Source organism: Lissotriton helveticus, chromosome 4_1 (assembly GCF_964261635.1).
Source record: "Lissotriton helveticus chromosome 4_1, aLisHel1.1, whole genome shotgun sequence".
NCBI lineage: Eukaryota > Metazoa > Chordata > Amphibia > Caudata > Salamandridae > Lissotriton > Lissotriton helveticus.
Window position 1 is genome coordinate 833,567,982 of NC_136063.1, and position 17,775 is coordinate 833,585,756.

Here is a 17,775-nt window from a genome sequence, read left to right on the forward strand (position 1 = left end):
GAAAGTATCTCTGATCCTGAAGAGGAAGACGAGAATCCCGCCAGAATAGCGTATGTAGGAAAATCCAGATTTCCAGATCGCCATTTACGTCTAGAACCCAAGTCTATTTTTCATCATCCAGCACCAGAACAAAGCTCTTTAGAACAAGTATTTCAAGCTACCGATCACATTCTGAAATCACGAGTCGGATATAGCGAATTAAGTACCATGCATGAACAAGAACTAGCCCGATCAGCAGTCCGATGGATTACTGATTCTACCACTTTTCCAGACGAAATAGTGGCACAAATGTTTCTGAAACTGCCCCCAGCCGAGCAACGACTGGTGGGTATGTATATGATCCAGCACCTCATTACCCTGTATGAGGGTCAACATTCTGATCCAGGCCCGTTACATGATATCCTGAACGAGTTACTCCAGTACAGATGGAGAGGTCTAGGTACCGATTTAATTAGTGTCATTCTAGAACAGCGCCACAAGTATAGAACGTTCCTGAACCCGCATTTTGTTCATGTCTCATCCCCAGAAAGTAAACCATTCTACATAGACAGACAGAATCCGCTACGAGAAGTCCACCCAGTCCAAGGGGCGGGTGGCGTAATGCAACGTGTGTTTGTATACACTCCGATATCAAAGATGGAACTCCTTGAAATGAAGAAATTAATCCCCTGTCATGACAAAGATCCAGCAGGGTTCCATAGAGAATTAAAAGACATGCTCCGTATGGGAGAATACACTTACCCAGATATCATTAAAATGTTAAAGGTCCTGCTACCCGCAGGGGTGTATGAAAAGTTAAAGGAAAAAGAATGGGAGGTGGGAGAGAAAAAGATCGATTGGACAGCTCTAGAAGCTGAAGACAAGGCACGAGTACCAGGTACCGGTCTTGGAGATAAATGTAAAGAATTACCAGAATTATTGATTCAAGTTTTACCCAGATTATTGACAACTAGGAAAGAAGACTGGGATGCAATCTCAGCCTGTAAACAGAAACAAGATGAGGATATTAGTGATTTTTATTCTAGATTTGAGAAATGTTTCAGTATTAACAGTGGTCTCAAGACAAGTAGTGAGTCATACCCTCATCTTTTCGTTACCAAATTAGTCGAGAATTCAAGTCCACAAATTAAAAATCGAGTTTTGAAGGTCGAAAGCACCTGGCAAGCAAATACTCCGTCCCAGATGCTCCAGATGCTCCAGTATCACCAGAATAGAATCAGAGAAGAGCAAGAACAGGAAAGAAAACGTATGAAAGACACGAAAATGAAAGTGCTAGTTGCACAATCTATTCCTCAAGACAGTCAGAAGAGAGGTCCGAATCAAGCCAGTCATCCTGCGGCTCCCGTTAAAGGGAACTGCAATTATTGTAAACAGCCAGGTCATTTTATAAACGAGTGTGCAGTTCTGAAACACAACATAGCTACTGGTAAGACTAAAGAAAGACCACGTCCGCCGAGACAAGAACAAGTTTCACAGACTCCTCAGTCACAGAATGCACCACAGACAGTTACAGTACCGCAGCCTATTGCTGCAACACAGCACGTTACATCGCAGATGTACCAGTATGCACAGTCTGAGTATCCAGAGTACCAGTCATATTCATGAAACAGCCTAGAGAGGGAGGTAGGCTTGCCTCTCATCGAGATACCTGTAGACCAAGAAGGTCCCTATGTTCATAGTCAAGTATTAGGGAAAGACAGAAAGTTTTTGATCGATACAGGGGCAAGTAGGACCACAATTAGTCACGCCGAAGTTCCAGGGGCTCCGCTCTCAGGCTCAAGAAATGTTTCCCTTGGATTTTCAGGAAAACCCATAGTTAATGAGATATCAAAGCCAGTTACTCTAGAAGTAGGTCCATTGTCCCGCACTACTGATCTGTTACTTACTAAGTCATGTCCGGAAAATCTATTAGGCATTAAGACATTGAAAGAATTAGGTGCAGTTATTTGCTGTTCCCCAGAGGGAATACGTCTGTTCCTACGTGACTTTAAGGGTCACTATGTATTACGAGATTTTGATTCAAGATTGTCTAATGTTCCGCAGCATTTATGGGCGCAAGGTCCAACTGATGTAGGTTATATGCAAATCACACCCTATCGTGTGACTCTCAAACCAGGTGTAGTGTTACCCCGAATCAGACAGTACAGATTGCCACCTGAGGCTGTAGCAGCCTTATCCAAAATAATTGACGAGCTCATGGCTCAAGGAGTAGTTGTAGAAACTGACTCCAATGTGTGTAATTCTCCGATCATTCCAGTCATGAAACGTACTGATCCAAATGCACCCCCAGTGTATCGATTAGTGATTGATTTACGAGAGCTTAATAAATGTGTTATTCCTCAGTACCCAGTTGTCCCAGATATTTCTTCCCTGTTAACAGCCATTGATGCCGAAGCCATGTTTTTCACTGTTATTGACCTCAAGAATGCATTTTTTAGTGTTCCAATTCATCCAGACAGCCAGTTTCTTTTCGGATTTTGTTTAAATGGAAGGAGCTATATGTTTACACGCGCTCCTCAAGGTTTCACAGAAAGCCCTAGTATTTACAGTCAAGCACTCAAGAGACAACTAGACAACATTCACATGCCAACTGACACTGCCCTGCTCCAGTATGTCGATGATCTACTGATCACAGCCCGTTCTGAACGTGACTGCGAGCGTGCATCACTTACAGTTCTGTATTTTCTAGCCGAGATGGGGCACAAGGTGTCACCTTCGAAGCTTCAATTCTGTGTCCAGCAAGTGGTATACTTAGGACACTTGCTGTCCAAGAGGGGTAGGCAGTTGACACCCGACCGTATCCAGTTAATAGCGAGTCTTCCCCAGCCCAGAACCCAGAAGGAGGTACGTGCCTTTATCGGCCTTACTTCTTATTGTAGACAATGGATTCCCCAGTATGCATTCCTAGCCAAGCCACTGATACAGTTAACGACACAGGAGGCAGCCGTATCGACTGTCCTCCCTTGTGACCATACACTTAGTTTCAACGAGTTAAAGAAAGCCCTATGCCAAGCTCCAGTTCTAGCTACACCGAACTACAGTAAGCCTTTTACACTTTTCGTTACAGAACGCGAAGGTACAGCATTATCTGTTCTCACACAAGATCAAGCAGGTCAATACAAGCCCTGTGCTTATTTTTCGAGCACATTAGATCCAGTCGCCCAGGCGTTGCCTGCGTGCCTCAAGTCAGTTGCAGCCACAGCACTAGCTATCAGACAAAGTGATTCCATAGTTTTAGGACATTCCCTGACAGTACAGGTCCCACATTCAGTAGAAGTTCTTTTAAACCGAACACAAACTCAGCACTTGACAATTGCACGTTTAACAGGTTATGAATTGACACTGTTCCAGCCACACATAGACATTAGACGCTGCAACGTCCTGAATCCTGCTACACTGTTACCATCAGTTAGTTCAAATCCAGACACACATGATTGTGTGGAAGTAGTTAATATTACGACAAAGCCAAGACAAGACCTGACAGATATTCCGTTACCAGATCCTGACCTGACACTTTATGTGGATGGTTCATGTATGAGAACTAGTACAGGAGAACTAGTCGCCGCATATGCAGTGACTACTGACACTGAAGTTATTGAAACACACCGTATTGATACTCTGTCCGCTCAAGCAGCAGAGCTGGTCGCTCTGACACAAGCCTGTATATATGCCAAGAACCTGAAGGTTAATGTTTACACAGATTCACGTTACGCATTCGGAGTTGTACACGACTTCGGAGTGCTCTGGCAGGAGAGAGGTTTTATGACTTCTCATGGAACCAAGATTCAGCATGGTCTCCTTATTCAAGCCCTGTTAGATGCCATACATTTACCGACATCTATTGCTATCATGAAGTGCAAAGCACATACGAAAGTCACTGACATTATTTCCCAAGGTAATGATTTAGCAGACCGCACAGCCAAGCTTACAGCACAGACTCCAGACATTCCAGTTAATCAGACACAGACACATACTCCAGATCCGATTACATGCATGACAGTTAAGGACCCTACTCAAGATGTCATAGATATCCAGTTACATGCTACTCCCGATGAAATAAAGAAATGGTCTGTACAAGGAGGGGTCCAGACAGATCAAGGATGGTTAACGAAGGGTAGAGCCACATGGTTTCTCCCCGATTCTATGGTTCAAGTCATTATCAATACCGCACATAGTCCAGCACATTTAGGAGAAAAAGCTATGTTAGATAGTATCCAGAACATTTGGTTCAACAAGCATTTACGAGCTGCAGCCAAGCAGAAAGTCCGTACCTGTATGATATGTTGTCAGTTTAATCCAGGTAAAAGTGTCCCGGTGGAACAAGGTGGTTTCCAGCCCCCTGACCACCCTTTTGAGGTCCTCCAGATGGATTATATTCAAATGGAGCGATGTCGAGGTTTCAAGTATGTCCTTGTAGTTGTATGTGCCTTGTCTAGATGGACAGAAGCATATCCAGTCCCAGATTACACAGCCGCGACCACTGCCAAGCAGTTGGTTCGTGAATTCTTCCCTAGATATGGACTCCCTAGAGTCGTATATTCTGATAACGGCCAGCCATTCTCATCTGAACTCATGAAACATGTTTCCCTTTTGTTAGGGTACCAGTGGAAGTTCCATTGTGTACGCCATCCAGAAGCAGCTGGACTAGTCGAAAGGCATAATCAGACTCTGAAAATCCGTATAGCAAAAGTCTGTAAAGACAAGGGTGTGGACTGGTTAGTAGCTTTGCCAGTCGCTCTGTTTTACATGCGTATGGTCGCACATTCCAGATCAGGTCTGTCCCCGTATGAGGTCGTTTTCGGCCGCCCCCCTAATATGTGGGGTACTCCTAGACCCCGAAGTATTACCGATGTTTCATGTAATATGCTGACAGATTACCTAGCTTCCTTGATGTCTGCCCTCAACTCATGTCGTTCACAGGTTGCCGCCGCATTTCCAGACAATACCGAGGTGGCACCGCACGAGATCGTTCCAGGCTCCCTTGTGTTGATCAGAAATTTCGACAGATCAAGTCCGCTGGAACCACGTTGGAAGGAGCCACGTCAGGTCCTCTTGACCACCCGAACTGCCGTCAAGTTGGAAGGCAGGAAGGGGTGGGTCCACCTTTCTCATGTAAAACTTTTCAAAGGATCGAAACCAGTCTTCAAAAACATTTCCAAGAACATTTCCCAGGATTCGAAGGATTGCCAGAACATTGTTTTAAAGGACTGTCCCGCACAAGACATTATTACAACCCCTCCCTTGTTAGAGAAAACTCCGCAACAGGAGTATAAGTTAAAGCTCAGGTCTAATAAGTCAGCCAGTTTGATTGTATAAGTCCTCCCCTAGGTGAAACGGTTAGACTGTTTCTGACATGTATAAAATAGACCCCCATAGTGAGAGAGTCAGTCAAAGCTCGATCAAATGTATCGTTTTTCTGAGTTTCGTATTATTCATCAGCGTAATGGTTTCCTGCACCAGCTATGCTTTCTATCTGTGTTTTTCAGTCCCTCATGTAAATATGTCTGCTCATGCTACAGTAGAGCACACGTTTAGTGATCTGCCTCCTCACGAATATTCATACCGCCTCGCCATGCGTAATAATACATTTATCCGTATGTTACATTATTCACACCAGACCAGCAATGCCACTAATTGTTGGGTGTGTGGTCGACTCCCCCCTTTCCAGACACCGAAGGGAGTTCTGCCACTCTTTCCTTATCCATTCTCACACAATGGTTCGTGTGGAGCATGGTCCACGTTAACGTCATCCTCAACAGATATGTCTTTTCTTAACAGTACATGTTTCCCAGACAAGCAAGGTTTCCCCCACAGAACAGGTTTAGATTTAGAAAATGAAGTATATAATTTAGGAAATTATTCGTCGAATTTCATGGTTCTGAATGTTCAGTCTGATACTACTCCAGACTCACCCGCTATTTCAGTACTACCAGTCAAAGGCGAATTATGTGTCCGCAGTTATGGTTCTGTACATATAGGTCATAGTGAATGTACTACTGTTATCCAGTATAGTGACAGTGGGAAATCTATTTTCAAAGCTTCACGTCATTCTTATTTTATTTGTGGTCAAACTGCATATGTCCGTCTGCCCCTCGATTGGGAGGGAACCTGTTACATTGCTTTCCTACTGCCACCTGTTTTTCTAGCCCCACCTGACTATCATAGGAATTCCTTCCTAGTACACACTAGACACAAGAGAAATCTCCCGATTGTCGATTATACTGAAACTGCCGCAGAGCAATTCATTGATATAGATAAAGGTGTTTTCCCTTATTTAGGTACAGTTGTAAATAGTAAGCTTATTCGTAGGTTAACAAGAACTCTTGAAGCAGTAGTAGATGAGACTGCCTCCGCTCTAGGTAACTTAACTGAAGAGCAATCCTTTATGAGAATTGTCGTTTTACAGAATCGTCTCGTCCTTGACGTCATACTGGCCGATAGGGGCGGGGCCTGTAGAATTCTCGGATCCAGTAGCTGTATTTTCATTCCAAATAACGCGCCGTCTGTTTATTCAGCTATAACCAGACTCCATAAAATTGCCCATCTGTTACACCAAGATCCAGGCACCTGGACATGGTCCGGTTGGTTCTGGAATATAATTTCCGCATGGGGATGGAAAGTCCTGTCCTTTCTAGGTATTGCAGTAGCGATCATATTTAGCTGCTGCCTCTGTATACAATGTGGCCCTGCGATTTGCAGCATGTGTGCTACCTCTTGTACTCCCCGTCCCAAGCCCTGTTCTAAATCCCGTTCCAAGACAATTCGAGACGAGCAAATGGTACTGTATGAAATGATAGACGGTATCATGAATATTGATGTTTCCTGATGGAAACGTAGTGACAAGGAGGGAATGTGGAAAAGTAAATTTTGCCATGTTCTGTGTCCCTACGCCTCATCCATCATATGTTATGTGTGCATGACCAATATGCATATGTTATTCCCCATTTCTGATTAAAGACGCAATTACAGTTGTGTCCACCTCTAGTATGTCAGTTTCCAGTCCTCGTGAATACTACGAATATCAGGCCTATGTAAGTAATGTTGCCACGTTTCTCAGTGTGCACGTTATTCAATTATAAAGTCCCCGTTTCCAGGCCTCAAAAGGGCCCGGACCACAGATTCAGCTCCTGTCTCCTGAAAACCTCGCTGAGGAGCGATACAGCCCCCACCTGTATCCTCGACCCTTCACTTACTTCCTGCCTTGCAGTGTCCGGTGCACCCCGGCTCTGCCTCTGAGTCTGCCAAAAGTATGTTATAGTTCCAGCTATCAGTTCAGTCCTCCTCCTCTGCATTCCTAAGCTACTGAACTGCATCAATAGTTCCCGTCATTGTCTAGCCTTCTCGTCTCCACGTTAGAGAAATACTGTATTTAATGGTCATTTAATATTCTTCACGCACTACATGTAGAATAATGCATGGTCCAGTCTTAGAATCAAGTTAGCTTTTCCCCTCATGACTTCTAGTTTATATCAACATGTTCCCTAAACATCAGATACCAGATAGGGTTTAGGTACATGTCGCTCCGACCCTCCAGACTCTAGTCTCTGCTCCTAGCACAGAGTTCGTAGCCCCCAGCTTCTCCTAGTAATACGTCATTGCTAGTTTTCGCGCACCATTAGGTTAGAGGTCCCGGCTCCTTAGGTAGCCCCCTCCAATGTTTCCGCCCATTCATGACATATTCTGTTACGTTTTGCATCACATGTCTAAGTAAACTCCCAGTTACACCTCTTATTTCTCTTATCTCTCGCGACTGCTACGCGTCACGCCTTCTACTCCACCTACTGTTACGCCTACTGCAATGTAATGCAATGTAATGCTATGTGTTTGCGCTATGTATATAAGTCAATGTTTTGTTATTAAATGTGAGCGCGCTCATCCCAGACCTAGCCCCAGCAGCTGCTGGGTCATCCTATGCAGGTTGTCCTGATCTTGTCCTTATGCTGTAATAAACCTGCAGAAACTCCTACTACCTCGAATCTTGACTCTTATTTATTGAGCTATCTGTTATGCTATAAGTCTAGTCAAAAATAGGGTATTATTTATTTATTTACCACAAGTATAGGACCTCTTGGCGCCGAGGCCAGGGGCACAGGATCCTGCGGCACCGGGGCCGAAGCCGCTGGTGGCGCCGGAGCTGGATCAGCGGAAGGAGTCGACGGGCCAGCATGAATCGGACACGTGACCACGGGGCCCGAAGGCGCACCGGCGGGAGCCCGAGGCCTAAACAGGCGGTCCATAGCAGCAAAAAATTCTTGCATTTGTGCAGGATTCGCCGACGGACCCGGGTAAGGCGGATAGGCCGCGGGACTCCCAGGCTCCAAAGGAGCCGCGAGGGCGGAGCCCCTGTCCCCCTCGTACGCATCCGGGGACCAACGGGGGGACGTCTGGGAGCGAAAACGCTTTTTACTTCTTTTTGTGCCGTCTCTTACCCAAATCCGAAGGGGAAGAGGAGAGGTGGTGATGAGGGGAAGAGAAGCAGTGGTGACGAGTCCGCAAGCGGTCACGGGAACGACCCCTGGATCTGGAACGGCCCCTGGAGGAGTGCCAAACTTCAAACAACTTCTGGCGCCGCTCCCACAGGGCCTTTTGGGCCATAGCTCTACAGTCCAGACAGGACCGGGAGTCATGGTCGCAGTCCAGGCAGAAGAAACAGACGTCATGAGGGTCCACTACCAACATATTTCGACAGCAGGTCCTGAAAGACTTAAAACCAGGCATCCCTATCAGCACCAGAGAAACCAACACGAGACAAAAGTCTCAAAAAGGTACTGGCGTGGAAAAAGAAAACTGACGCCAGCACGCATGGGTGGCACCCAAGTAGTCTCCGTGATGTCATCCCTGCGCATACGATGCCAGCGGCGGAGGAGGAGCTACAGGACGCCACCTACTGACGCGCAGGGGTACTGCTAAGCAAAACTTTCCGGATCAAGTCTGACGCCTGGGGATATTTTAAGGTAAGGAATCTATCACAAACGTGTCTCTTTCAGATTTAAGAGTTAAAAGTCTTAGAGGACAGTGGTGAAGCGGCTCAAAGGGAGTGCACATCAAGTAGGTCAAGACCAGATTCAAGTCTCACTAAGGTATAACAAAGGGAATAGGAGGAAAGAAATGAGTTATGCCCTTTAAGAAACAATTTACAACTGGGGACATGAAGAGATTAGGCTGATCAGGAAGTCTTAGAAAGGCAGAAATGGCTGAAAGATAGCCCTTGATAGTGCCCAGAGCAGAGCCCTGCTGGGCCAACGAAAAGGGGAACAAGAGAACCTCAGAAAGAGGGGCAGAAAGGGGATTGCTGTGCACCATGCCACAAATTTGTTCCATCGGCAGGTGTATACCATCTAAGTGGAGGGACGCCTGGCTGCCATGATTACATCACAGACTTTGAGAGGCAAGTCGAATGACGTCAACTGCTGCTGCTCAATCTCCACGCAAGGAGGTGGAGGTTGGACAGGTTCGGTGGAGGACTGTTGCTGCGACAGAAGGTCCTCCCGAAGAGGTAGTCTGACTGGAGGATGGATGGCCACAGCTCGGGATACCAGATTCTTCATGCCAAATCTGGATCCACAAGAATGACTTTGGCCCGGTCACGCTTGATCTTCTTCAGCACTCTGGGCAGAAGTAGTATAGGTAGAAAGGCGTACAACAGAACGCAACTTCACTCACGACGAAAGGCGTTGCCTAGCGAGTGCTGCCTTGGAAATTCCAACGCGCAGAACTGATGACATTATGCGTTCTCTTCGGTGGCAAATAGATCTAACCAAGGATCTCCTCACTGTTGAAAGAGACCTTGCACCACCTCCAAGTGAAGACGCCATTCGTGATCCATCATGCACCTGTGGATGAGTTTGTCCGCCCTGGCGTTCAGGGAACCTGACAGTTATTGAACCACCAGGGATATATATGCACTGATGTTCCAACCATGCCCAGAGGGGCAAGGCCTCTTGACATAGGGTCCACAACCCCACCCCACCGCACCTTGTTTGATGCAGTACCACATGGCGGTGGTGATGCCCCTGAACACCTGCACTACTCTTCACCGGACAGAGGGAAGGAATGTTTTGAGCGCAAGACGAATCACCCGAAGCTCCAGAAGGTTGATGTGGAGACCGGATTCCGCCAGAGACCAGAGGCCTCTGATCTCCGCCTCCCACATGTGGCCGCCCCATCCCAGAAGTGATGCATCGTTCACCACTGTGAACTATGGTTGGGGAAGGGAGGGTGATCTGCCGTCGACCCAATCCTGGTTCGTTAGCCACCACTGCAATTGACTCGCAGCCACCTCCAAGATCCACTGCAATTGGTGTGCAGTGCCCTCCAAGATCTGGATGCAACCGGACAGGTTCCCCTGATGTTGTGCCCACTGGAACTTCAGGTCCCACTGCAGAGCCCACATATGCCATCTGGCATGGTCCACCAACAAGATACAGGAGCCCATCAAACCCAGTAGCATGTAGGTCATCCTGACCGAAATCCGGGATAGAGGCTGAAAGATCGGAATCATAGCCCGAATATACCGGACTCGCTGTTTGGAAGGATAGACCGAAAACTGTGTTGTGTCCAGAACCACTCTGATGAAGAGGAGCTTCTGAGAGGGAGTCAGGTGTGACTTTGGCACGTTGATTAAGAACCTCAGCGAATACAGGAGGTCGGCCGTAGTCTGGAGGTTGGAGACGACAGCCTGGGGCAGGCCTGCCTTCAACAGCCAGTCGTCGAGATAGGGGGAAGACTGGAACCCCTGATCTGCACAGAGGAGCTGAGACCACCGCCATCATTTTGTTGAACACCCGAGGGGCACTGGTAAGTCCAAAGGGGAGCACGGTAAACTGAAAGTGCTCATGGCCTCCCGTAAACCGCAGGTAACGCCGGTGGGCTGGCAGGACGGGGATGTGAAAATAAGCATCCTGGAAGTCCAATGCTACCATCCAGCCTCCAGGGTCGAGTGCAGACAGGACCTGAGCTAGTGTCAACATTTTGAACTTCTCCTTCCGGAGAAAGCGGTCGACGTTCCTGAGATCCAAGAGCGCTCCAGTGCATTGTCTGCCTTGTCGCCGAATAGGCGACGGCCATCAAAGGGCATGTTCATAAGAGTGGATTGGACATCTCGTGAAAAACCAGGCGTAGCGTCAAAGGGCTACCAACGTGGAAATAGTCCTGCCCTGTCAGTCTGCAGTATCCATCCCACGGCGGATGGTAAACTTTGCGGAGTCCCCTCCTTCGGCAACTGCACGGGAGAGTACGGCCAGGGCTTCCACCGGTCACTGAGGCAGTACCAGCGCCACAGTATCCCACAGTGAGTCGGTGTAACTGCCCAACAGACATGCAATGTTTACCGACAGCAGTCCGAGCTGGAGAAAGAAACCATCTTCTTCCCAAGATGGTCCAGTTTTTTGGATTCTCTATCCGGTGGTGCGTAAAGGAATGCGCCTTTGGAGGTGGAGGCTTGGACCACCAAGCTCTCAGGGGTGGGATGTTGGGAGGGGAAAGTGGGATCGCCCGGAGCTGGGCGATGGCTTCAGGCAATCATCCTATCCATAGGAGCCCTTTTTTGTTTGGCCTGGACCAGGTTCCCAAGAGGATGTTGGTGAGGGCTTCATTAAACGGCAGCAGGGGCTCCGAAGAGCTTGCTGCCGGTTAAAGCACCTCTGTCAGGAGGTTAGTCCTGACTTCTGCCACCGTAGGTAGCTAGAGGTGGAGAGCCTCGGCCGCCCTACGCAACACCATGGCGTAAGATGCTCCCTCCTCCGTACCCACCGTAGGAGACAACATGCCGTGGTCTGATGAGGAATCCAAACCACTGGCTTCCCCCAGTTCCTTTCTACAGTCCGGTTCGTAGCCCAACTGGTCAGTTAGAGGGTCTCGGGACCCCTCCCAGTCCTCATCATTCTCTTCTGGCTGCCAATCTGGTTTAAAAGATCCAGGGTAGAACAAGGCAACAAAAGTACCAGTCGGCGCCAGATCCGGGGTCGGTCGACGCCAGTCCGGCTCCATGTCTACATCTCGGTGGAGTCCGGGTTCGACGCTGGCTGGGGACACAACCAGCATCAGCAGGGGACGTGGTGCTGGTGGAATTGGCGCCAGGGGAGGATTAATCAGGTCGACCGGTGCCGATCCGGATCCAGGCCTGGATTCAAGGAGATCCTGCAGTGCCGGAGCCGAAGCCGCTGAAGGCGCAGGCCATCCAAGTCCGCAGTCCCCGAAGGCGCACCGGCAGAGGAGGGCTGCCCAAAGATGGCATGCATCGCTTTGTAAAATTGGCAAAGCTGGCTAGGGGTCGCTTCAGGTTCCGGGAAGGGAGGGAAATTATGAGTTGGCCCTCCGGGCTCCGCACGAGGAGCACCACCCGCATCGCTCGTTGCATCGACCGACGGACTGGGAGAAGTCGAAGTGCGATGATGCTTCTTCGACTTCTTCTTGTGCTTCGGCTTACCTGACCCAGAGGGCGAAGACTTGGAAGAGAAATGGTGATGATGGCTCCGCGCCTGGTCTCTCGACCTCCCGAGCAACCTCGAACGGCGCAGAGATGACTGTCGGGCTTCGAAAAGCTTTCAGGACCGCTCCTGCAAAGACTTCGGATTCATGGTCCCGCAGTCGGAGAAGGACTTGGGGTAGTAGTCCCGCTCCAGACAAAACAGGCACACGCGGTGCAGATCAGTCACCGACATCAGTCGGCTACAAGAACTGCAAGCCTTGAATCCAGGCATCCCTGACGTGCACCAGAAGTCAAAGACTCGAAAACGGTGTTGACTAAAGTCAGCAAAAGGTCAGTCAAAAAGTGACTGGAGGTACCGCTCTCTCCGGATCTACACTGGCTGGCATGGAAAAACAAAGAACTGACGTCAGTGCGTGGGGGCAGCATCTATGTAGGTACTGCAATGTCATCCCGGCGACCACGACGCCTACGACAAACGCGGAGTCAACCAACGCCACCTTTTGACGTGCAGGGGTACTGCTGACGAACAACTTTCCAGATCCAGTCTGACACCTGGGGGTTATTCTAAGGTAAGGCATCTATAACTAACTGTTTCTTTCAGATACATTAATTGAGAAGAAATCCAGTATGGATTCTGAGCTATGTGCCACTGAATGGTAAGTATCAGTAAGTATATTCTTTCCCTATAGGATAAAGCAGGCTGCTAGAGTCGATAAGAGCACAGCCTGTCATAAGATCATAGCTTTCACGCCTGGAGTCAGGATGTCTAGTTTATCCAGAGCCTGATATAGGACTTTACCGGGAACAAATTCTGCCAGCAGGCGATTCATTTTAGTAAGCCAAGCTATTTGCCCCTTTCGGGGAGAAATACATTCTACAATTAAGATATGATCTGAGATCTTTAAATGGACAAAAAGAAATTGTTTCTTACCTGTAATCCTAGTTCACTCTCAGGGAAATATCCATTGAAACCATAAGCACTGAGTAGTCCTGCCAACATGTGGGGTACCGAAGCACATCTTTAGGATATACATTCTTAAGTGCAGATGTTCGTCTTTCTTCAGGAAGATCAGGAAAAGCAATTCATTTATTAAAATGTTTTGTAGCCTATAAAAATAAGGCTCTATTGGCTAACTGCTTTAATTTTCATTTTAAAAATGCCACTTAATTTGCACTTAAAAAACAGGAAAATTACCAGTAGCTGCATAAATTGTCTTCATAAATCTCATTCACAAACTGTTTTTTAAAGAAAAACGAAGAAGAAAAAAAAGAAGACAATGTAGACAGATAGTCTGCAGCTCTGCGGATATGAAAAGTGACTCTGCCTTTAAGTGTTTACACCCCACCAATATTCCATAATGTACAGTAGGTGGCAGTTCATTCATTTCTTTTTACAGAGCAAACAGTTGTATAACAAAGGAAGCATACTACTAATCGCCTTTGTCTCTTCCACCGGGGAGGAGATTGGGTTGCCAATTACTTCAATTGAGATTCCCTGGAGAGATAACTAGGATTACAGACAATAAACCATTCATTCTCCCTCAGGGGATCTCCACTTACAATCATAAGCACTAAACAGAGTAGCAAGCCCATTACTACAAACTGAGGTGTAGGAGATAAAGACGATCCACAGAGCAAGGTAAGCAAAGAGATTCCTCGGAGAAGCCTGTAATACTTGAGATTATATTCTAATATTTAAGTCCAAACTACAGTAGCAGGTAAAAGAGAACTATATTTCAACGGAGCTGCGTGCATATTTCAGAAATAGGCTTTGTTCTCATCAAATCAGCTGTAGCTGCTTTCCCTCTTGTGGTATAAGCTTTTGGTCGACTGAACAAAACTTTATGTGCTCTCTGGTAGCATAACAGGACTCATCTAACATCTAAAGTGTGGAGAGTTCTCTCTCTTGGAGTTGAAGGGTGCTGAAAGAAAGTAGGAAACGCAATGGATTAATCAATGTGAAAATCCGTAACTACTTTGGGGGAGAATTTCGGATGAGTTCCACTTTACTGCTTTGGAATACTTCATATGGTTTGAGAGAGCATAAAGCTTGAATCTCCCTAACTACGTGCTGAAGTGACAGCATCTAGGAAAGTTGCTTTTCAAGAAACGTGTTGTAATGAGGTTTTATGAATGGGTTCAAAAGGAGGTGCCATCATACATGAGAGTACCATGTTATATTTCCAAGGAAGGGAATGCCGGTATATTGAAGAAAAACTTTTCAAAACAGTTTAGCATGTAAGCATTGTGTAAAGGGTTGCGTAAGGGTTGTGTAAGAGTTATATAAAAATGCTAAAGAAGGTTATGTAAAGTGTGATGTAACTGTGAGAAGTTAGCCTGGCATATGATGTCCACTAGTTCTAGTGGGACCTTGCACCTGTCTAATCGACCCTTATTGATGATGGTTGTAAAGTCAACCTTATAGAAAGCTATCCTAGTGGTAGCATGGACCAGCAGTCTTAGGCTAAGACTTCTGTAGGCAAATTAAGCAAGTTGTTTTACCATATATAATCCCTTAAATACCAAATGAAAGGACACCACACAAGGTATAGATCAAATATATATGTATTTAATCTAAACCTAACCCCTCTGCACTCTTTATGAGGTCAGAGGTAAAAATACAATATGAGTCACACAGTTAATATACGAGAAGTTGCACAGTATACGTTATGCCCTAGGGGCCTCACAAACCATATACTAAGAAAGTGGTATAAGTACCACGTGAGAGTGAGAAAGCAGGCCTAGGGCCTGTAAAATCGCTGGGGCTACACTAAAGAACCAGTTGTTAGGAAGTAGGAGACCCACGGGAGCCATGTGCAGTGTCTAAACACAGGCGCGGGTTCCCATTGACTTTCTATGGTGTTCGTAAAAGTTACAAAGTTAAAGATTAAGGACACTTCCGGATGGACTTGGAGGGAACCTTTTTAAACTAGGACACTTGAAGAGTCAATACCCACGGGAGCACCGAAGTACTCGAGTTACCTCACCCAGGGAAGCCGGGTGCATAGGTGTCTTTTCGTGTTGGGTTTCGTCGTCGTTTTCTAAGGAGAGCTGCAAAGAAGTGCTGCAGGCGACCAGAGGAAACGTGTCCGGGTGGATCCAAGGGTGGATCGGAGATGTGAAGAACCTGAAAGCAGAGGGGACAGAGTCTGGGTCACTAGCCAGTGACCAGGTAGGAACCAGGCGGTGTTGGGTGCCTTAAGGTGAAGAAGGTGAGTTTGTCTCTTCAGCCACAAGGTCCAGAAGGCATCGACGATGACCAGGAGCTGGATTCGAGCTGTCCCACGATGGATCTAGATGACTGCAGCGTCGGTATCCGGATTGGACCCAACAAGCCTTGGCAACCGCAACCCATGCAGGATGTCGAGACTGGCTCTGTTGCAGACCAGCAAGGTCTGTGGGGCTTCTCCTTTGGAGGGAAGCTGGAGCAAGCCTGGACAACCAGGAAAGCAAAGTAGTTTCAAGATGGCGTCTTCGGGGAACTCACTAGCCAGCGGGCCAGTAGCCGGGAAGACGCGTCGAGCAAAAAAGTGAAGGCGGGGCCCATGGGACACTCGAGGAGTGTGGGGGCCTGGGCTCCAGGTCAAATGATGCTCGGGGCTGGGGCTTCTCGTACGCCAATGCACAACTTACTGAGGCTTCAGGAAAGGAGTGCAGGTAGCAAAATTCAGAATGTCCAAGATGTCTGGTCCCACGTCTCTCGTGTCCGCCACGGGTCTCAGCTTTGCTGTGGATGTGGGTCGGGGTCAAAGAAGTCTGGAAGTCCAGTTCTTGAGTCGCAGCCTCTTCGGAATCCGGCGGGAACCTCGAGGTTGCAGACCGGCAAAGTTGCTGTTGTTGCCTGTTTGAACAGGGTGGTTACTCCTTGACCACAAGGGAGATGTCTTCCGTCTTCTAGTCAGAATAGAATGTCGAAGGTCCAAGAGTTCTGTATCAAAGTTTCTTTTCAGGATAATCTAAAGTCCTGGGGACACAGCTCCTATACTTATACTAAGGATGGGGCTGGATTACCAGACTAGGTCCCTCCTATGGGTGGACCTGAGAAGGGGGTGGTTACACCCCTTGCCCTTTGTCCAGTTTCGCGCCAGAGCTGGGGCTGGAGTGCCCCAGCAACTGGTTTGAACCGGGATATGCATGGTGCACCTTGTGTGCCCCAGGCAGTGTCTAGATGCATTCACTGAATGCAGCCCTCCCTGCCCCAATACACATAACTCCTGTCTGGGGAGGTGCTGGCACCTCCCTGGACAGGAAACATATTGTCCAGGCCGCCCTTGCTGGAGTTTCCCCCAGCACCAGGTGATCAGACTCGTGCCTGTGGCAGGAGCATCCATTTTGTGATGCTGAGGCTCTGTTTAACTTTAACCGGGTAAAGCAGTAAACTACATGTCTTTTCCCTCTAGAAGGGTGGAATGCTACCCCCGGGGGGGGAGGGTAGTATTCCAAAGTGTTTGACAGCTTACACAACATGTTTTGATCAAGCTAAACCAAAGTTAGTATTAACACTGAAGAGTATTGTGAGAAGTTGGCCTGATATATAGTGCTCACTATTCTAGTGATCACTTTGTATCATACCAAACAACCCTTATTGATGATTGGTTGTAAGTCAACCTTATTAGACCAGCTATCCTAGTAGCGTGGACAAGAGCAGTCTTTAGGCTAAACTCTAGAGGGCGTGTTAAGCCAGCTGTTTTACCATCACATATACCCCTTGAACACCAAGTGAAAGGACACCACACAAGTTGTTATAAAAATATAGGATATTTATTAATAACAAGTCTACCCTGAACTCTTTATGAGTCAGGGAGCTAAGCACAACACAAAACTCTTATACACAAAAAGTGGAATGCGAAATACTAGCAGGTAAGTAACAAGATCCAGAGGCTTCAGGATCCCTAGGACTACACTACTGAACCCTAAGGTTAGGAGCAGGAGGCCTAGGGAGATCGGGTGCAGAGTGTGCACTCTCACGCGGGATGCGGGAAGAAGTCTATGGATGCTAGCGTTTCTAAAGTTACTGTTTCTGGACGAATCCGACTAGGTAGACTAAAAACGAAAAAGGATCTGGACACTTGGATAGTGAACCTGTGCTGGAGCACCGAAATACTCAAGTTACCTAGCCCAGGGGCCGCGGCTGCATAGGGTTCAAAAGACGTCGGGAATCCTCGTTGAAGTCTATGGAGCCTGAAAGAAGAAGTTGCTGGCAGGTGACCAGTGAAGATGTTCGGAGTGATCCAAGCCTGGATCGGAGTTGAAGACGACCTGAAAGCAGAGGGGACTCAGTTCTTAATCACTAGCCAGTGATTGAGTGGGCACCAGGATGGCACCGGATGAGGGCACCTCGATCA

General features: G+C 47.5%; 1 protein-coding gene across 2 annotated transcripts in view; it reads right to left on the reverse strand.

Annotated features, from left to right (window-relative positions):
- The window catches only part of CEP192 (centrosomal protein 192), a 2,224,848-nt gene that overhangs the window by 174,465 nt on the left and 2,032,608 nt on the right, over window positions 1-17,775 (reverse strand). The window lies entirely within an intron of this gene.